The sequence below is a fragment of the Marmota monax genome, unplaced genomic scaffold (assembly GCF_021218885.2).
Source record: "Marmota monax isolate L192 unplaced genomic scaffold, Marmota_monax_Labrador192_F-V1.1 WCK01_AAM20220418_F8-fsc00270, whole genome shotgun sequence".
Lineage (NCBI taxonomy): Eukaryota > Metazoa > Chordata > Mammalia > Rodentia > Sciuridae > Marmota > Marmota monax.
This window is the reverse complement of record NW_026692847.1, coordinates 1,348,145-1,371,401: the sequence shown is the minus strand read 5'-3', so window position 1 is coordinate 1,371,401 and position 23,257 is coordinate 1,348,145.

Sequence of the window (23,257 nt, the reverse complement as noted above, 5' to 3'; positions counted from 1 at the left end):
TATGGTTAGGCCTAGGGTTAGGGTTAGGTTTAGGGTAAGTGTTATGGTTTTAGGTAGATTGAGGGCTAGGGTGAGGGTTAGGGTTAGAGCAAATTTAGGGTAAAGTTTAGGGTTAGGGCTACGTTTTGCCTTAGGGTTAGGGTTAGAGTTATGGTAATGGATATAATTAGAGCTAGGGTTTGGGCAATGGTTACAGTAAAAAATAGGGTTAAAATTAGGTTTAGGGATAGGGCTATGCTAATGTTTAGGGTCAGTATTAGGGCTCAGTTTAGAGGTAGTGTTATGGTTAGAGTTACTTTATTCAAATTTATTTGATACAATTCAGGATTCATCTTTAACTTTACTCTGTTTCCCAGATTTAGGCCTTTTGGTTCAACTGTTTGGTGTCAGGAACTGTTAGTATTTTCATTTTACTTCATTTTGACTTATACAAGTAAATGGAAATAGGCATGGAAAACAAACTTGGTTTATGCTAGCTGCTAGAAACTGTACACACACATTCAGTTCTTTGTATGGACACTCTTGTATGTTCCTTGTAAGTTTAGGCATAAGCTGAAGCATACAAAAACAAATTTATCAGAGCTCTTTAGGAGAAAGCAGGGAATATGCATGCACTGAAATTCCTCCCATAATTATTTGGTCAGATTTGTTTGATATTGTATAGGATTCATCATTTAGCTTGGCCCACAAAGCTCTCCAAGTGTAGGACTTCTAGGATCAATGGTTCTCTAATCGGGTTAGGGTTAGTGTTAGGTTTAGGGTTAGAGATAGGGTTAAATGTAGTGTTAGTGTGAGAGTCAGTTTTGTTCAAATTTCTTTGATACTTGGAAGGAGTCATCTTTTACCTAGCTTTAATATCCTCCCTAGGTTTGAACCTTCTCATTTCAATGGTTTGCTATCAGGGAAACTCTGTATTTTAAGGTTTCACTTCATATTGACCTATATACTTAAATAAAAATGGAGGTTGAAACAAAACCAGGTTGGTGCTAGCTGCTTGAAACTTCAAAGAGTGAATCAGTTCTCTGTTAGAACTCTCTGATTTGTTTCTTGTGAAAGTAGCCCTAAGATGAAGATGGCAAAGACAACTTTATCCAAGAGCCCTTTAGCAGAAAACAGAGAAATATGCATGAACTGAAATACCACCCCAATGATTTGGTGTTATTTCTTTGATATTGCATAGGATTCATCTGATAGCTTAGCCCACTATGCTTCCAAAGTTTGGGACTTCTAGGATCAACAGTTTTTCAGACAGTTTAGGGTTTATGTTAAGGTTAGTGTTAGGGCTAGTGTTAGAGCTAGTATTAGGGTTATAGTCAGTTTTGTTAAAATATCTTTGATACTGGGCAGGATTCATTTTTCTCCTAACCTTACTATACTCCACGTGTTTTGGCCGCCTAGGTTCAATGGTTCACTGTAAGGAACAGTTTGTATTTTAAAGTTTCAGTTCATTTTGTCCTATTCAGGTAAATAGAAATTGAGCTGGAAATCAAAGAGCATTGGTGCTAGCTGCTTGAAACTTCACACTCCATCAGTTCTCTGTGGGAAATCTCTGGTTTGTTCTTGTGAAGTAGGCCTAAGCTGAAGCATGTAAAAACAACTTTATGCAAGAGTCTTTAGGAGATAACAGGGAAATATGAATGTACTGATATACTCCATCAACTATTTGGTCATATTTCTTTGATACTGCATGGCATTCATCCATTAGCTTTCCCCACTAAGCTGCCCAAGTTTGGAACTTCTACCATCAAAGCTTCCATAAAAAAAATAGGGTTAGGGGAAGAGCTAGGGTTAGAGGTACTGTTAGGGTTAGAGTTAGTTAGTTTTATTCAAGTTTCTTTGGTACTTGGAGAGATTTATCTTTTAACTAGATTTACTCTGTTCCACAGTTTTAGGCCTTCTCCATTCACAGGTTCGCTCTCAGGAACATTTTGTGTTTTAATACTTCACTTCATTTTGACCTATACGGGAAAGTTAATGGAGCTGAAAATCAAACAGGGTTTGAGCTAGTTGCTTGAAACTTCACATACTCAATCAGTTCTCTGTGGGGACTCTGGTATGCTCCTTGTGAATGTAGACCTAGGCTTAAACATGCAAAAACAACTTTATCTAAGAGCCATTTAGGAGAAAAAAAATATGCATGTACTGAAATACCTCCCATAATTATTTAGTCAGATTTGTTTGATGTTGCCTAGGATTCATCACTTAGCTTGCCTCACAAGGCTCTTCAAGTGCGGGAATTCTAGGATCACTGGTTCTCTAATCATGTTAGGGTTAGTGTTAGGTTTAGGGTTAGGGCTAGTGCTGGGGTTAGAGGTAATTTTAGTGTGAGAGTTAGTTTTGTTGAAATCTTTGATATTGGAGAGGAGTCATATTTAATCTAGCCTTAGTATTCTCCCAAGGTATGCTCTTCTCAATTCAATGGTTCACTATCATGAACACTTTGTATTTTAAGGTTTCACTTCCTTTTGACACCTATGGGTAAATTGAAATGGAGGTTGAAATCAAACAGGCATTCTTTTTCACAAAACTAACCCTAAACCTAACCATAAACATAACACTAATCCTAGGCCTAAGCCTAACACCAACCCTAGACCTATTCCTAGCCCTAATTTATCCCTAAACCTAACCCTAAACCTAGCCCCAAGACTAACTCTAACTCTTGCCCTAGCCCTATTTCTAGTTCTAACCATCTCCTTTACCATAACTTGAACACTAGCCCTAACCTTAGCTCTAACCCTAGCCATAGCCCTAACCCTAGAATTAATCATAACTCTAAATCTAACCCTAAGCGTAAACTGACCCTATCACTAGTAATAACACTAACACTAATCATAAAACTACCCTTAACTTTAGCCTTAGCCCTAAAACAAAATGGAGCCATAGCACTAACCCTAACCCTTAACCTAAACCAAATCCTAACCCTATATCTAGCCCAAGCCTACCCTAATTCGAGTCCTACCCCTAACACTAAAATGAACTCTGAGCCTGACACTGACCCTAACACTCACCCTAGTTAAAAACATCACCCTAAACCTAAACCTAATTTTAAAACTAGACTTAACCCTAAATGTAACCCTAAAACTAGGCCTAATCATAACTCTTGTTCTTGCATTAGCCCTAACAAGAGACCTAACATAACCAAAAACCTAGCCCTAATCAGAAACCCAACCATAGGTTTAACCCTAACTATAACCCTAAACCTAGCCCTAACCCTTACCCTAAACCTAACCCTAACTTGAATCCTTGCACTAACCCTAAACCTAACCCTAACCCTAGCCAAAACCATAACCATAATTCTAGCCATAACCCTAGCTCTAAACCTATGCATTACCCTAACCCTAACCCTAACCCTAATGCTAACCCTCAGCCTGACGATAGCACTATCCCTAACCCTAACATTTACATTACCCTAACCCTTACCTGAACCCTAACCCAAAATGTATAATTACCCTAACTCTAACCTTAACAATAATGCTAACTCGAGCCCTAATCTTAAATCTTAACATAAACCAACCCTAACTCTGACCCTGACCATAATAATAACCCTCCCTCTAAACCTGAACTAACCCTCATCCTAACCCTTATACTATAACTAGCCATAAAACTATCCCCAAAACTATCCCTAACCATAATCCTATACCTGACATTAGCCCTAGCCCTAATGCTAGCCTAACCCTAACACAATCCCTAGCCCTAATTCTAGGCCTAACAATAGCTTTAATGATAACCCTACATTTAACCCTAACCCTAACCCTAATTTTGCCCTCACCCTAGACCTAAACCTAGCTGTAACATGATACCTTACCCTTACCCTAACCCTACCCCTAACACTAGCTCTAACACTATCCCTAACTGTAAGCAAAATCCTAACCCTAATGGTAACCCTAGACCTATCCCTAATCCTTAGACTAATCAAAACTCTAACCCTATAAATAGTGCTAACCCTAGCCCTCATTCTAGCTCTAACCCTATCACAAAACCTACCATAGCCCTTAATCTTATTCTGACCATAACACTAACTCTAGGTCTAAACCTGACGCTAACCCAAGACCAAAACCTAACACCAGTAACCTTATAAATAAACCTGGCCCTACCACTAGCCCTAGACCTCAACCTAATCCTAAATCTAGCCTTAACTCTAGCCCTGAACCTAAACAAAAACCTAGCACTAGCCCTAAAATATAACCCTTAACCTAACACAAAGACTAACCCTATGCCTAGACATAAACCTAGTTTTAATACTGGCTTTAACCTAAACTAAAACTCTAACCTGAACACTGACCTTGCATTTAACAATAAGCTATCTCTAAACCTGACCCTAACCGAAAACCTAAACCTAACACTAGACCTAGCCATAACCCTAACCCAACAACTAGCCCTAATCATAATCCTAGCTCTTACATTACCCATAACCCTAACCCTATGACTTAACCTCACACAAAACCTAGAGCGAATCCTAGGCCTAAACCTAGCCCTAAGTGTAACCCTAACCCTAACCCTAGCCCTAATCCTAACCCTAACCCTAGCCTTAGTCCTAAACCTTACTCAAAGCCTAACTCTTACCGTAAATATAAACTTAGATCTATCCCTAACTCTAAACCTAACCCTAACCCTAAACTTAACCCTATCCATAAAACTAGTTCTAAACCTACACATTACCCTAACTCTAAACCTAACCCTATTGATAACCCTAGTCATAACCCCAACCCTAACCCCAAACCTAACTGGAAAACTAACCCTAGACCTAACCCTAAACCTAACACTCACCATAGCCCTAACCCTAGATCAAACCAAATCCTGTAAAATAAACCTAAACATAACCATAGCCTTCACACTAACCCTAAAACTACATCTATCCCGAACCCTAAACCTAAACCTACATCTAACCATATCCATTACCCTAACCCTTATGCTAACCCTAATGATAACACTACCCTAACCAGAACCCTAACCCTAAACCTACCATAGTCCTATAGATAGACCTAACACTGAACCTAACCCTTGACCTAGCATTAGCTCTAACTCTAGCTCAAACCCTAACCCTTAACTTAAATATAACACTAGGCCAAACCCTAACCCTAATCCTAGCCCTAATCTTAACCATAACCATATCCCAAACCCTAGCTCAAATTCTATCCATTACCTTAAACATAACCCTAAACCTAATACAAAACCGAGCCATACCCTAAACCTAACTATACCCCTAGACCTGATTCTCACCTGAAGCCTCAACCTATCCCTAACACTTACTCAATCCTTGACCCTTACCCTTAACCTAATCCTAGATCAAACCTGAACCCTAACCCAAAACCTAACCCTAGCCCTATTCCTAAACTTAACCCTAGACTTAACTCGAGCTCTAAGCCCACCCATTACCCTAACCCTAACCATAAACCTCATGATAACCCTAGCCCTAACCCTAAATCTACTCTAACCCTAGCTGAATACCTAAATTTAGACCTAACCATAAAGCTAACCCTTACCGTAGTCCTAACCCTAGCTCAAAACCTAACAGTTACGCTAAACCTAACATTAGCCCTGGTCCTAAACCTAAACTTAACCCTAACCTTAACATGACATCTAACCCTGTCTACTACCTTTTCTCTAATGATAACCCTAGCCCTAACCCTAATACTAACCCTAATTCTAGACCTAACCCTATACCTAACCCAAGCCTTAGCACTAACCCTAGCTTAAACCCTAACTAATACCCTAACCTAACCTTAGCCTAAACCCTAACACTAACCCTAACTCTATCCCTAATCCTAAACATAACCTTAGCCCTAACCCTAGTTCTAACTCTATCCATTACACTAACGATAACCATAAACCTAATGCTAACCCTAGGCCTAACTCTAAACCTATTCATTAACCTAAACCTATCCTGAACCCTAAAACTAACCTGAAGCTTAAACCTAACCCTATTTATTACCCTAAACATAACTCTAAACATATTCATTAACCTATACCTACCCTGAACCCTAAAACTAAACTGAAACTTAAACCTAACCCTAGTCATTACCCTAAACCTAACTCTAAATCTAATGCTAATTTGAGCCCTAATCCTAAACCTTAACCTAACCCAAACCCAAACCCAAAACCTGATGCTGACCATTATAATACCCCTAGCTCCAAACCTGAACCTTACCCTAAACCTAACTCTGCCACTAGACCTATCCATAAACCTTACCCTAAAACTATCCCTATCCATAACCCTAGATATGATATTAGCCCTATCCCTAATTATTGCCATAACCCTAACACAAATGCAAGCCCTCATCCTACCCTAAAGCTAGCCTGATCCTAACCTGAACCCTAACTCTAACCCTATCCCTAATTTTATCCCTTGCCCTAGTTCTGAACCTTGCTATTACCCCATCCCTTCCCCTAAATGTAACCCTAACTCTAACCCTAGACTTAAACCTTACACTAATCCTAGACCTGATCCTAGCCCTAATTTAGTGTTAACCCTAACCCTAACACTAGCACTAAGACTAAATCTAACTGTCATTATAGCCCTATTCTAGATCTAACCCTGTCCCTCACCATAACTCTAACACTTGCTCTAACCTTAGCCCTAACACTAGATCTAGCCCTAACCCTAGATCAAACCATAACTCTAAATCTAACACTAACCCTAAGCCTAAACCTCACACTACCACTAGCCCTAACACTAATGCTAATCCTAAAACTAGCCTTAACCTAGGCCTAGCCATATAAAAAGGAAAAAAAATGAGCCATAGCCCTATCCCTAACCCTTAACATAAACCAAAACCGAACACTACACCTAGCCTAATTTTAGCCCAAATTCTAGTCCTACCCTAACCCTAAAACAAAACTTACCCTGACTCTGACCCTAACAATAAACCTAGCTCTAACATCACCCTAAAAGTATACATAACCCTAAAACTAGACCTAGCCCTAACCCTAAAAGTAGCCCTAATCATAACTCTATTTCTTACATTAGCCGTAGCCCTAATCCTAGCCCTATCCTTACCCAATACCTATCCCTAACCCGAGCCCTACACCTCTTTTTAACCGTAACCATAACCATAGCCCTAACCATTACCCTAAAACTAACACTAAACCTAAAACTTTCCCTAACCCTAAACTTAACCCTAGCCTTAATCCTAACCATAATTCAAGCCCTAAACCTAGCTCTAATCCTATCCATTACCCTAACCCTAACCTAACCCTAATGCTAACACTAGGATAAGCCTATCTCTAACCTTAACTTTATCCATTACCCTAAACCTAAACTGAACCCTAATCCTAACCATAAACATTACCCTACCCTTAACCCTAACACTAATGCTAATGAGAAACCTGACCGTAAACCTTAACCTAACCCAAATCTCAACCTGACTGTAATAATAACCTTATCTCTAAATCTGACCCTAATCCTCAACCTAACCCTTACACTAGAACTAGCCATAAACCTAAACCAAAAATAACCCTAATCATAAACCTACACCTGACATTACCCCAACCCTAATCATAGCCCTAACCCTAAAACAAAAACCTAGCCATATTGTAGCCCTAAATATAGCCCTAATCCTAGCCCTAAACCTAAATCCTTATCCTAACCTTAACTCTAGCCCTAACCCTGTTTTGATCCTCGCCATAAACCTAGCTAAAACATCATACCTTACACTAATCCTAACCCTAAACCTAGCCATAAACCTAGGCCTAGCCATAACACTAACCCTAGCACTAATCCTAGAACTAATTTAACTCTCACCTTAAACCTACCCCTAACTCTCACCCTGGCACTAACACTAGTTCTAAACCGATCCCTTTCCATAACCCAAACCCTAGCCCTAAACCTAGCCCCAACACTAGCCCAAAGTTCACCCTAGCTCTAAACCTAGACCTAACCCTAACTCTAAAGCAAGCCCTAAACCTAAGCCTAAACCTCACCTTAACACTAGCCCTAACCCTAATGCTAATTGAAAAACTAGCCCTAACCCTAGCCCTAGCACTCAAACAAAACTGAGTCATAGGCTTAACCCTAAGCCTTAACCTAAACCAAATCCTAAGCTTATACCTAGCACTAACCTAGCCCTAATTCGAATTTTAACCCTAACTCTGGAACTTACTCTGACCCTGAATCACACCCTATCACTAACCCTAGCTCTAAACATCACCCTAACCCTAAACCTAAACTGAACACTAGACCTAGCCCTAACTCTAACCCTAAAATTAGCCCTAGTCGTAATGCCAGTTTTTACATTAGCAATAGCCCTGTAATAACAGAAAACCTAGCCCTAATCAGAGACCTAAATGTAGCATTAAACCTAACCCTAACCTTAAGTCTAGCCCTATCCCTAACCCTAACACTAGCCCTAATCCTAGCTCTAGACTTATCCCTTACCCTAAGCCAAACCCTCAACCTAATGCTACCCTAGTCCTAACCCTAATCCTTAGCCTACCCCACACCATAACTCTAATACTACTCCTAACCCTAGCCCTCATTCTAGCTCTAACCCTAACCCAAACCCTTACCCTAACCCTGACCCTTATTCTGACCCTAACTCTAATCCTAGGTTTAAACCTGACACTAACCTTAAACCTAACCCTAACACTAGCCCTATGGGTAACCCTATACCTAAACCTAACCTTAACACTTGACCTAGACAAAAGCCTAATCCTAAGTCTAACTATATCTCTAGCACTAGCCCCAAACAAAAACCTAGGCCTAGCAGTAACAATAACCCTTAACCTAACCCAAACACTAACCCTACACCAGCTCTAATTGTGGCCCCAACAATAAACCTAACCCAACACAAACAAAGACCCTTCTCCTAACAAAACTCTAGCTCTAAAATTTATGCTAACCCAAAATCTAGCCATAACCCTAACACTAGACCTAACAGTAATCCTAACCCTAACTCTTACATTACCCATAGCCTTAATGCTAGCCCTAAACCTCACACAAAATTTAGCCTTAATCCTAGCCCTGACCCTAGTCCTAAGTGTAATCCTAACCATAACCCTAGACCTGCCCTAACCCTAACTCTCGCCTTAGCCCTAAACCTAGCTCAAACACTAACTCTTACCATAAAAAACCCTAGACCTAACCCTAACCCTAATCCTAGCCCTAATCCTATCCATAACTAAGACCAAACCCTACCTCTAACTCTATCAATTACCTTAAACATAACCCTAACCCTAATGCTAACCCTAGCCCTAAATTTAACACTAATTCTAAACCTATACCTGACATTAACCCTAAACCTTGCCCTAGCCCTAACCATAGCTCAAACCCTAACACGTACCCTAAATCTAACCCTAACATTAAACCTAGGCCTAAACCTAACCCTAACCCTAACCCCTCCCATAATCCTAACCATAAACCTAGCCCTAAACCTATCCATTAACCTAAACATATGCCTAACTCAAATACTAACCTTAGGCCTAACTCTAAACCTATTGCTAACACGAACCCTATCCATTACCTAAACCTAACCTGAACACTAAAGCTATAGCTATCAATTATTTTAACCCTAACCCTAACCCTAATGCTAATTTGAGCCCTAAACTTAAACCATAACCTAAACCAAACTCTAAACAAGACACTGACTCTAATAATACACCTAGGTCTAAACCTGACCCTAACCCTAAACCTAACACTTACACTAGACCTAGCCATAAAACTAACCCTAACTTTATCCCTAAACTAACCCTAGAATCGACATTAACCCTCTACCTAATTCTTCCCTAAACCTAACACATACACAAGCCCTCACCTTACCCCTAAACCTAGACTTATTTTAACCTGAATTCTAACCCTAGACCAATCCCAAATTTCAACCCTTGACTTTGTTCTGAACCTAGGTATAACCACATCCCTTTCCCTAACCCTAACCCTAACACTGTCACTAACCTTAACCCAAGCCCTAACCATAGGCCTAACCCTAACACTAACCCTAGCTCTAATCCTAGCCCTAAATGTAACTGTAACATTAACCCTAGTCCTAAGACTAACTATAACTCTCGCCCTAGACCTATTTCTAGTACTAACCTTATCTGTTACCATAATCCTAACACTAGCCCTAACCTTAGCCCTACCTTAGCCCTAATCCTCGATCTAACCATAACTCCAAATCTAACCCTAACCCTAAGCCTAAACCTCACCATACCACTAGCCCAAACACTATTGCTAATCCTAAAACTATCCCTAACCCAAGCCCTAGACCTAAACCAAAACTGAACCATAGCCCTAACGCTAATCCTAACCTAACCATAACCCTATACCTGACATTAGCCCTTGTCCTAATTCTTGCCCTAACTTTAACACAAAACCTAACCGTACACCTAGCCTTAACCTTATCTCTAATTCGAGTGTTATTCCTAACCCTAAAACTAACACTGACCCTGACTCTGATCCTAACAATAAGTCCATCTCAAATCATCACCCTAAAGCTTAACCTAAAACTAATACTAGACCTAGCCCTAACCCTATTCATAAAACTATCCCTAATCATGACCCTAGTTCTTACATTAGCTGTGGCGCTAACCCTATCCCTAAGCTAATCTAAAACTTAACCCTAATCCGAGCCCTAACCCTAGCTTTAACCCTAACCCTAACCCAACCCTAAACCTAATCATAACTCTAGCCTTAATTCTAACCATAATGCTAACCCTAACTCTACTTCTAATCCTATCCATAAGCTTAACCCTAAATCTATCACTAATGCTTAACCTAGGGTAACCTTAACCCTATCCATTACCTTAAACCTAACCTGAACCCTATACCTAACCATATTCATTACCCTAACCCTAAATATAAGCCTAAAACTAATTTGAGCCCGAACCCTAAACCTCAACCTAAACAAACCCAGACCCTGACCCTGACCCTAATAAAACCCCTAACTCTAAAACTGACACTAACCCTCAACCTAACCCTTTCACTATATCTAGCCATAAACCTAACCCTAAAACTATCCCTAACCATAAACCTAGACCTGACATTAGCCCTAGACCTAATGCTAGCCCTATCCCTAACAAAAACTATAGCCCTAATCCTGGCCATAAACCTAGCCTTAATCCTAACCCTAATTTTAACATAAGCCCTAACCCTAAATTTACCCCATGTCCTGGGTCTAAACATAGCTATAACATCATACCATACCCTAACCCTAATCCTAACCCTAGCCCTAAACCAAGGCCTAGCCCTAATGCTAACCCTAACTCTAATCCTAGCCCTAATTTAGCCCTAACCCTAAACCTAATCATATCTCTAGCCTTAAGACTAACTCTAACTCTCGCCGTAGCCTATCACTAGTTCTAAACTTTTCCCTTACCATAACCCAAAGCCTTGCCCTAACCCTATCCTAAACCAATCCCTAAACTTAATCCTAGCCCTAAACCTAGATCTAACCCTAACTCTAAATCTAACCCTAAACCTCTCCCTAACACTAGCCCTAACCCTAATGCTAATTTGAAAACTAGCCCTAACCATAGCCACAGCCCTCAAACAAAACTGAGCTATAGCCCTAATCCTAACTCTTAACCTAAACCAAATCCTAATGCTACACCTAGTCCTAACCCTATGCCTATAACTAATACTGACTCTGACTCTGACCCTAAAACTCACCCTAGCTCTAAACATCACCTTAACCCTAAACATAACTTAAACACTAGACCTAGCCCTAACCCGAACCATAAAACTAGCCTGAATTGTAAAGCCAGTTCTTATATTAGCCATAGCCTGAACCCTAACACAAATCCTAACCCTAATCTAAGCCCTAACCCTAGCTTTAATCCAAACCCTAAATCCAACTCTAGCCCTAACCCTAAACCTAGCTCTAACCCTATCCCTTACCCTAAGCCAAACCCTCACCCTAATGCTACCCTAGTTCTAACCCTAATCCTTAGCCTACGCTAAACCCTAATTTTATTACTAGTCCTAACCCTAGCCCTCATTCTATCTCTAACAATGTTCCAGAGACTAAGCCTAACCCTGATCCTTATTCTGACCTGGACACTAACCATAGATCTAAGCCTGACCCTAACTCTAAACCAAACTCTAACACTAGCCCTACTGATAAACCTATACCTAACCTAACCATAATTCTAGCACTAGAACTAAACTTAATCCTAAATATATCCATAACTCTAGCCCTAGCCCTAAAAAATCCTAGCCCTACCCCTAACAATAACCATTAACCTAACAAAAATATTAACCCTACCCCTAGACCTAACCCTAGTTTAATTCTGGCCCTAACCCTGAACCCAATGTTAACTCGAAAACTGACCCTTATCCTAACACAAACCCTAGCTCTAAACCTTATCCTAACCCCAAACCTAACTCTAACTATAGAACTATCTATAACCCTAACTCTAAAACTATCCATAACCATAAACCAGGCTCTTTCATTACCCAAAGCTCTAATTATAGCCATAAATCTCACACAAAACCTAGCCCTAAGCATACCCCTAACCAAAAATCTAGACCAAACCCTAACGCTAACACTTGCCCTAGCCCTAACCATAGCTCAAACTCTAACCCTTACCCTAAAATAGCCTAGCCCTAAACCTAACCCTAACCCTAGCCCTAATCCTAATTGTAACCGTAGCCCAAATCTTAGATCTAACTTTATCCATTACCTTAAACATAACCCTGAACCTAATGCTAATCCTAGCCCTAAACATAGCCCTGACTCTAACCCTAATCCTCGCCTTAGACTTAACCCTGGCTCAAACCCTAACACTTACCATAACCCTAACCCTAGCCCTAACACTAACCCTATGCCTAACCCTAACTCTAGCCCTAATCCTATGATTAACCCAAGCCCTAACACTAGCACTAACCCTATCCATTATCCTAAACGTTAGCCTAACCAAATGCTAACCTTAGGCCAAACACTAACCCTAGACCTAACACTAACCCTATACATTACTCTAAACCTAACCTTAATCCTAAACTGAACCATATCCATTATTCTAACCCTAAACCTCACCCTAACCCTAACAATAAAACTAGCCCTAATTGTAAAGCCAGTTCCTAACCCTAACGCTAATTTGAGCCTTAAACCTAAACCTTAACCCAAACCAAACGATAACCCGACTCTGAACTCAATTATACACCTAGCTCTAAACCTTACCCGTACACTAAACCTAACACTTACACTAGACTTGGCCATAAACCTAATCCTAAACTATCCCTAACCATAACCCTAGACCTGACATTAGCCCTAGCCCTAATCCTAGCCCTAACCCTAACACAAATCCTAGCCCTCATTCTAGCACTAAACCTAGCCTTAATCCTAACCCTCACCCTTACCCAAGTACTATCCTGAATTTTAAAGCTTGTCCTAGCCATAAACCTAGATATAACCCCATCACTTCCCCTAAAACTAACTCTAAACATAACACTAACACTAACCTTAACCCTAGCCCTAAATATAGACATAACCCTAACACTGACCCAAACGCTAATCCTAGTGCTAATATAGCTCTAACCCTAACCCTACCCCAACCCTAGCCCAAATACTAACTTTCCCCTAGCCCTATTTCTATTTTTAACCCTATCCATTACCAAAACCCTCACACAGCCCTAACCTTAACCATAAACCTAGCCATAGCCTTAACCCTAGATCTAACCATAACTCTAAATCTAACCCTAAACTTAAGCCTAAAACTCACCATACCACTAGCCCTAAAATTATTGCTAATCCTAAAACTAGCCCTAACCCTAGCCCTAGCCCTAAAACAAAACCGAACAATTGCTCTAACCCTAAACCTTACCCTATACCAAACCCTACCCCTATAACTAGCCATAACCTTAGCTCTAATTCGAGTCCTAGTTCTAAAACTAACCCTGAACCTGACTCTTATCCAAACACTAACCCTAGCTCTAAATATCACGCTAACACTAAGCTAATGCTTACACCATTCCTAGCCCAAACCCTAACCCTAAAACTAACCCTTATCGTAACACTAGTTCTTACATTGGCCATAGCCCTAACGTTAGCCCTAACTCTAACACAAAAATAGCACTAATCCAAGACCTAACACTAGATTCAACCCTAACCCTAATCCTAGTCCAAACCATAAACCCTAAACATAACCCTTACCCTAAGCCAAACCCTATCAATAATGCTAATCCTAATCCTAATCCTAATCCTTAGCCTAAACCAAACACTAACCCTATTACTAATCCTAACCCTAGCCCTCATTCTAGCTCTAACCATAACCAAAAACCTAACTCTAAACTTCACCCTTATTCTGACCCTAACACTAATTATAGGTCTAAACCAGACCCTAATCCTAAACCAAACCCTGAAACTAGCCCTACCAGAAACCGTATACCTAAACCTAACACTATCACTAGCCCTAAACCTAAACCTAATCCTAAATCAACCCATAACTCTAGCTCTAGACCTAAACAAAAACTTAGTCCTATCCCTAACAGTAATCCTTAACCTAATGCAAACACAAACCCTACTCCTGTACCTCACCTTGTTGTAATTCTGGCTGTCACCGTAACCCTAACTCTAACCTGAACATTGACCCTGACATTAACACTAAACCTAGCTCTAAACCTGACAATAAACCAAAATCTAACCTTAACACTAGACCTAGCCATAACTCTTACCCTACAACTAGCTGTAATTAGAGCCCTAGATCTTACATAACCCATAGCACTAATCTTAGGCCTAAACCTAACACAAAACCTAGCACTAATATGAAGCCTAAACCTACCCTAAGCATAACCCTCACCCTAACCCTAGCTCTAACCCTAACCCTAACCCTCAACTTAGTCCTTACTTTAGCTCAAAGCCTAACCCTTAGCCTAAACATAAACCTAGCCCTATACCTACAAATGACCATAACCCTAGCTCTAAACCTAACCTTAACCCTAGCTCTAACCCTAGCTCTAACCCTATCCATTACCCTAAATCTAACCTAACCGTAATGATAACCCTAGCCATAACCCTAACTGAAAACCTAAAACAAAACATAAACCTAACCCTAGACTTAACCTAAACCTAAACCTTGTTTTAGCCCTAACCCTAACTCAAACTCTAACCCTTACCCTAAACAAAAAAGTAAACCCAGCCCTAAAACTAAACTTAACCCTAAACCTAAACTTAACACTAAATCTAACCTTACATATAACCCAATCTATTACTCTAAACCTAACCCTAAACCTAACGAAAACCCTAGCCCTAACCCTAAAAATAACCCTGACCATAACCATAACCATAAACCTAGACCTAACACTAAACCTAACCCTCAACCTAGGACTAATCCTAGCTCAGAACCTAGCCCTTACTCTAAACCTAATCCTAACCCTACCCTAAGCTAGGATTATTAGCCTTAACCCAAACCCTAACACTAAATCTAGCCATAATCTTAAACATAAATTTACCCCTAATCCTAGCTCTAACCCTATATATTACCCTTATGATAATTCTAATCCTAATATTAACTCTAGGCCTAACCCTAACCTTATTGCTATCCTGAAACCTCTCCATTACCCTAAACCTACCCTGAACCCTAAACATAACCTCTACATTACCCTAATGCTAACCCTAATGCTCATTTGAGCCCTATCCCTAAACCTTAACCTAAAATAAACCTTAAACATGATCCTGACCCTAAAAATACACTTAGGTCTAAACCTGACCCTTACCCTAAGCCTAACACTTACACTAGACCTAGACATAAACCTAACCCTAAATCTACCCCTAACAGTAACACTAGACCTGACATTATTCCTAGACCTAATTCTATACCTAACCCTACAACAAACCCTTGCCCTCATCCTAGCCCTAAACTTATCCTTAATCATACCCTAACACTAACCCTAGCCCTAACTCTAATTCTAAACCTCATCCTACCTCTAAACCTAGCTATAACAATACCCCTTACCCTAAACATAACCATAAACTTAGTCCTAATGCTAGGCCTAAACTGAACACTAACCCTAGCACTAATCCTAGCCCTAATTTAGACCTATCCCTAAAACTAATCATAACCTTACCCCTAAGACTAAATCTAATTCTTGCCTTAGACCTATCCCTATTTCTAAACATATCCATTACCATAACCTTAACCCTAGCCCTAACACTTACCCTATCCATAGACCTAGCCCTAACCCTAGATCTAATGCTAATTCCAAATCTAACCCTAACCCTAAGCCTAAGCCTAACACTAACACTAGCCCTAACACTTATGCTAATTATATAACTAGTGCTAACCTAAACCTAGGACTAAAATCAAACTGAGGAATACCCTAACCCTAAAACTTAACTTAAACCAAACCCTAACACTACACCTAGACTTAACCTAGCCCTTTTTTGTGTCCTAACTCTAACCTTAAAACTTACCCTGACCCTGACTCATATCCTAGCACCCACTCTAGCTCTAAATAACACCCTAAACTTAAATGAAACCCTAAATGTAACCCTAGCCCTAATTCAAGTCATAACCCTAACCTTAAAACTAACCCTGACCCTGACTCATATCCTAATATTCACCCCAGTTCTAAACACCTCCCTCACCTTAAACCGAACCCTATCATTAACCCTAGCCCTTATTTGAGTCCTAACCCTAACCCTAAAACTAACCCTGACCCTGACTCTGACCATAACCCTAATCATAGCACTAATTTAACCCAATACCTAGCCCTAATCTGAACCATAACCCGACGTTTAAACCTAATCCTAACCCTAAACCTAGCCCTAATCATAACCATAATCCTATCCCTAACCATAGCTCTAACCCTATCCATTGTCATAACCATAAACCTAATGTTAATGCTAACCCTAGGCCTAAACCTAACCCTATTTCTAATCCTAAACCTATCCATTACCATAAACCAAACGTTAACCATAAACCTCACCCTATCATTACCCTAACACTAACTCTAATGCTAATGTGAGGCCTAACTTTAAACCTTAACCTATCCCAAACCCTAACTCAGACCCTGAACCTAAAAATACCTCTCTCTCTAAACCTGACCCTAACCCTAAATCTAACCCTTATACTACAGGTAGCCATAAACCTAACATTAAAACTATCTTTAACCAAAACCGTAGACCTGATATTAGCCCTAGCCCTAATCCTAGCCCTAACCCTAAAAACCCTATCCCTCCTCCTAGCCCTAAACTTAGCCTTATTCATAACCCTAACCCTAACCCTGATTCTAAACCACACCCTATCTCTAAACCTAGCTAAAATGCCATCCCTTAGCCTAAACTTAACCCTAACCATAACCCTAATGCTAGGCCTAAGCTGAACACTAACCTAGCCCTAATTCTAGCCCTAATTTAACCCTATCCCTAATTCTAACCCAAACCTTGGCCCTAAGACTAACTGTAACTCTCACACTAGCCCTATCGCTAGTTCTAACCCTATCCCTTTCTGTAACCCTAACCCTAACCCTAATCCTAGGCATAACCCTTGCCTAATCTTTATATCTAGTCCTAACCCAAATCTAACCCTAACTCTAAATCTAACACTAAGCCTAAGCCTAAGCCTAACCTTAACTCTAGCCTTAACTCTAAGACTAATCATAAAACTAGCTGTAACCCTAACCCTAGCAGTAAAACAAAACCTAGCAATAGCCCTAACATAAACCTTAACTTACACCAAACCCTAGCACTACACCTAGACCTAAACCTAGCCCTAATTTGAATCCTAACCTTAACCTTAATACTAACCCTGACTCTGACTCATATCCTAACACACACCCTAGCTCTAAACACCACCCTAACTTTAAACCAAACCCTTACAGTAAATCTAGCATTATTTTGAGTCCTAATCCTAAACCTAAAACTAAATCTGATAATGATTATGAACCTAACACTAACACTAGCTCTGAATATCACCCTAACCTTAAACCTAATCCTAACACTAGAGGTTTAACCCGTAACCATAACCCAATAATTAACCCTAATTGTAACGTTAATTCTTACATAAGCCGTTGCTCTAACCCTAGCCCTAAACCTAACACAAAACTAGCCATAATCTGAGCCCTAAACCCAGCTTTAACCCCAAACCTTTCCCTAACCCTAGCCCTAAACCTAGCTCTAAACCTATCTCTTACCCTAAGCCAAACCATAACCCTAATGCTAACCCTAATCCTTAAACTAACCGAAATCCTAAACATATTATTAGTCCTAATGCTAGCACTCTTTCTAGCTCTAACCAAACCCCAAACCCTAACCCTAATCCTGACCCTAACACTAAATGTAGGTCTAAACCTGAACCTAACCCTAAACAGAACCCTTACACTAGCCCTACCGGTAACCTCATACCTAAACCTAACCCTAACACTAGCTATAGACCTAAACATAATCCTAAATCTAGTGATAATTCTAGCCCTAGACCTAAACAAAAACTTAGTCCTATCCCTAACAGTAACCCTTAACCTAATCGAAACACTGACCCTACCCCTATACCTAACCTGGTCCTAATACTGGCTTTCACCTTAACCCTAACTCTAACCTGAACACTGACCCTGACACTAACACTAAACCTAGCTCTAAAATTGACAATAAACCAAAATCTACACTTTACACTAGACTTAGCAATGACACTTACCCTAAAATTAGCCATAATTAGAACCCTAGATCTTACATTACCCATAGCACTAACCATAGGCCCAAACCTAACACAACACCTAGCCCTAATCTGAGGCCTAAACATACCCTAAGCATAACCCTCACCCTAACCCTAGCCCTAACCCTAACCCTAAACCTTACTTTTGACCTAATCCTAGCTCAAAGCATAAACATTAGCCTAAACATAACCCTAACCCTAGCCCTAATCCTAAACTTAACCCTAGCTCTCACCCTAGCCATTATCCTAACTCTAACCCTAACCATAATGATAACCCTAGCCCTAACCCTAACCGAATCCCTAACACAAACCATAAACCTAATCCTAGACATAACCCTAAACCTAACCCTTGCTATAGCCCTAACTCTAATTCAAACCATAATCCTTACCCTAAACCCAATAGTAAACCCAGCCCTAAAACTAAACTTAACCCCAAACCTAACTTTAACACTAAAGCTAACCTTACATCTAACCCAATCTATTACTCTAAACCTAACCCTAACCCTAAAGAAAACCCTAGCCCTAATCCTAAACCTAACCCTGACCATAACCATAATTCTAACCCTATACCGAACACTAAACCTAACCCTTGCCCTAGGAATAACCAAGCTCAAAACCTATCCTTTACCCTAAACCTAACCCTAATCCTACCCTAAGCTAGTGTTACTAGCCTTAACCCAAATCCTAACCCTAACTCTAGCCCTAGTCTTAACCATAAACTTAGCCCTAACCCTAGCTCTAATCCTATATATTATCCTTATGATAATCCTAATCCTAATGCTAACCCTAGGCCTAACCATAACCCTATTGGTATCCCAAAACCTCATCATTACACTAAACCTACCCTGATCCCTAAACCTAACCCTATCCATTACCCTAACCCGAAACCTAATGCTCATTTGAGTCCTATCCCTAAACCTTAACCTAAAACAAACCCTAAAACCTGATCCTGACCCTAAAAATACACCTACGTCTAAACCTGACCCTTACCCTAAGCCTAACACTTACACTAGACCTAGACAAAAACCTACCCTAAATCTACCTTAACTGTATCACTAGACCTGACATTAGTCCTATCCCTAATTCTAGACCTAAGCCTTCAACAAACATAATATTCATTATAGCCCTAAACCTAGCCTTATTCATAACCTAATCCTAACCCTATCCCTAATTCTAATTCTAAACCTCAGCTTACCTCTAAACCTAGCTATAACAACATCCCTTAGCCTAAACATAACCACAATCCTAGATCTAACAATAGGCCTAAGATGAACATTGACCCTAGCCCTAATCCTAGCCCTAATTTAACCGTATCCCTAAAACTAAAATAACACTAGCCCTAAGACTAAATCTAACTATTGCACTTGACCTATCCCTATTTCTCAACATATTCATTACCATAAAACCTAACCCTAGCCCTAAACTTTTTCTTATCCTTAGACCTAGCCCTAATGCTAGATCTAATTCTAACTCCAAATCTAACCCTAAGCTTAAGGCTAAGCCTAACACTAACCATAACCCAAACCTAAGAAAAACCATAACCCTAACCTTAACACTGAACCTAACACTAACCCTAACCCTAAAACTAAAACTAACCCTAACTCTAACCCTATACCTAATTCAAACAGTAATCCTAACTCTAAACCTAATCATAACACGAATCCTAACACAAAATTTTAACATTAACATTAACCCTAACCTTATCCTAATCCTAACTATAACCTTAACCCTAACAATATATCTCACCCTAATCCTAACTCAAACCCTAAACCTAACCATAACACTAACCCTAACACTAACACTAATATGAATCCTAACCCTAAAACTAACCCAAACACTAAGCCTAATGCTAAACCTAAACCTAACACTAACCCTAAGCCTAACCCTAGCCATAACACTAGCCCAAACCAAAATCCTAAACCTAATTCTACCCCTAACACTAACCCTAAACCTATAATAATGCTAACCCTAACACTAACCCTAACCCAAACTCAACCCTAATACTAAACTTAACCCTAAACTTAACCCTAACAAAACCTCAAACCCTAACCCTAAACCTAACAAAAACCTAACCCGAAAACTAAAACTAACCCTAAAACAAACCCTAACCCTAACCCTAATGCTTAAACTAACCCTAACACAAAATTTAACACTAACATTAACCCTAACCATATCCTAATCCTAACTGTAACCCTAACCCTCACAATAAAACTAACCCTAAACCTAACTCAAGCCCTAAATGTAACCCTAACATAAACTCTAAACCTAACACTAAACCTAACCGTAACACTTACCCTAACACTAACCTTAACCCTAAACCTAACCCTAACACTAAACTTAACCTTACCCCGAACACTAATCATAACACTAAATCTAACCCTAACCCTAACCCTAACACAAACACTAACACTAAACATAACCCTAACCCTATCCCTCTCCCAAAACATAATCCTAACCCTAACACTCACCGTAACCCTAACCCTAACATGAACACTAATTCTAACCCTAACACTGACCCTAACCCTAAACGTAACCCTTAACTTAACCATAACATGAACCTTAAACTTAACCCTAACCCTAAACTTATAACTAACCCTAACCCTAACCCTAACACTAAACCTAACCCTAATGCTAACCCTAACACTAACCAAAAACCTAACCCTAATCCTAACACTAAACCATTCCCTAATGCTAACCTTAACCCTAACACTAACCCTAACACAAACCTTAACCCTAACACTAACACTAACCCTAACCCATCCATAAACCTAACAGTAACCCTAACTCTAACCCTAAACCTAACACTAACCCTAACCATAAAACTAAACCTCAACGTATCCCTAAACTTAAACTATTGCTAACCCTAACTCTAACCGTAACACTAACCCTAACCATATACTAACCCTAACCTTCAAACAAAACCTAATCCTAACCCTATCACTAACCCTAAAACTAACCCTAACCATAACCCTGACAGTAATCCTAAATCTAACCCTAACCCTAACCCTAGCTCTAACAGTATCCATTACCCTAACACTAACCCTATACCTAATGCTATCCCTCAGCCTGACCCTAGCACTATCCATAACCCTAACCTATCCATTACCATTAACATAACCTGAACCCTAACCCTAACCATTTCATTACCCTAACTATAACCTTAACCCTAATGCTAACTTGAGCTCTAATCCTAAACCTTAACCTAAATCAAACCCTAACTCTGACCCTGACCATAATAATACCCCTACCTCTAAACATGACACTAACCCTCATCCTAGCCCATATTCTATACCTATCCATAAATCTACTCCCCAAACTATCCCTAACCATAACCCTATACCTGACATTAGCCCTAGCCCTAATGCTAGCCCTAACCCCAACACAATCTCTAGCCCTAATGCTAGGCCTAACACTAGCTTTAATCCTAACCCTACACTTAACCCTATCCCTAACCCTAATTTTAACCCTCACCCTAGGTCTAAACCTAGCTGTAACATCATACCTTACCTAATCATAACCCTACCCCTAACACAAGTTCTAACCATATCCCTAATCATAAGGAAAACTGTAATCCTAATGGTAACCCTAGACCTAGCCCTACTGCTTAGCCTAATGAAAACCATAACCCTATTAATAGTCCTAACCCTAGACCTCATTCTAGCTCTAACCCTATCCCAAAACCTAACCCTAAACTTAAACCTGAAACTTATTCTGATCATAACACTAACCGTAGGTCTAAACCTGACCCTAACCCAAGACCAAACCCTAACACTATCCCTACCAGTAACCTTATATCTAAACCTGACCCTACCCCTAGCTCTATACCTAAACCTAATCCTAAATCTAGCCTTAACTCTAGGCCTAGGCCTAAACAAAAACCAAGCCCTAGCCATAATAATAACCCTTAACCTAACACAAAGACTAACCCTACCCCTAGACATAAACCTAGTCCTAATTCTGGCTTTAACTTTAACTCTATCTCTAACCTGAACACTGACCCTGCATTTAACACTAAGCTAACTCTGAACCTGACTCTAACTGAAAACCTAACACTAACACTATACATAGCCATAATGCTAACCCTACAAATAACCCTAATAATAATCCTAGCTCTTACATTACCCATAGCCCTAACCCTATGCCTTAACCTAACACAAAACCTAGAGTGAATCCTAGGCCTAAACCTAGCCCTAAGCGTAACCCTAACTCTAACCCTAGACCTAATCCAACCCCAACCCTAGCCTTAGTCTAAACCTTACTCAATGCCTAACCCTTACCCTAAATATATACTTAGACCTACCCCTAACTCTAACCCTAACCCTAACCCTAACCCTAAACTTAACCTTATCCCTAAACCTATCTTTAAACATACTCATTACCCTAAACCTAACCCTATTGATAACTCTAGCCATAACCCTAACCCTAACCATATCCCTAACCAAAAAACTAACCCTAGATATAAACATAAACCTAACACTCAACATAGCCCTAACCCTACCTCAAACCCTAATACATACCATAAACCTAAACCTAACAATACCTTAACCTTAACCTTAAAACTAAATCTAACCCTAACCCTAACCATAAACCCAAACCTATATCTAACCATATCCATTACCTTAACCCTTATCCTAACCCTAATGATAACCCTAGCCCTAACCCTAAACCTACCATAATCCTA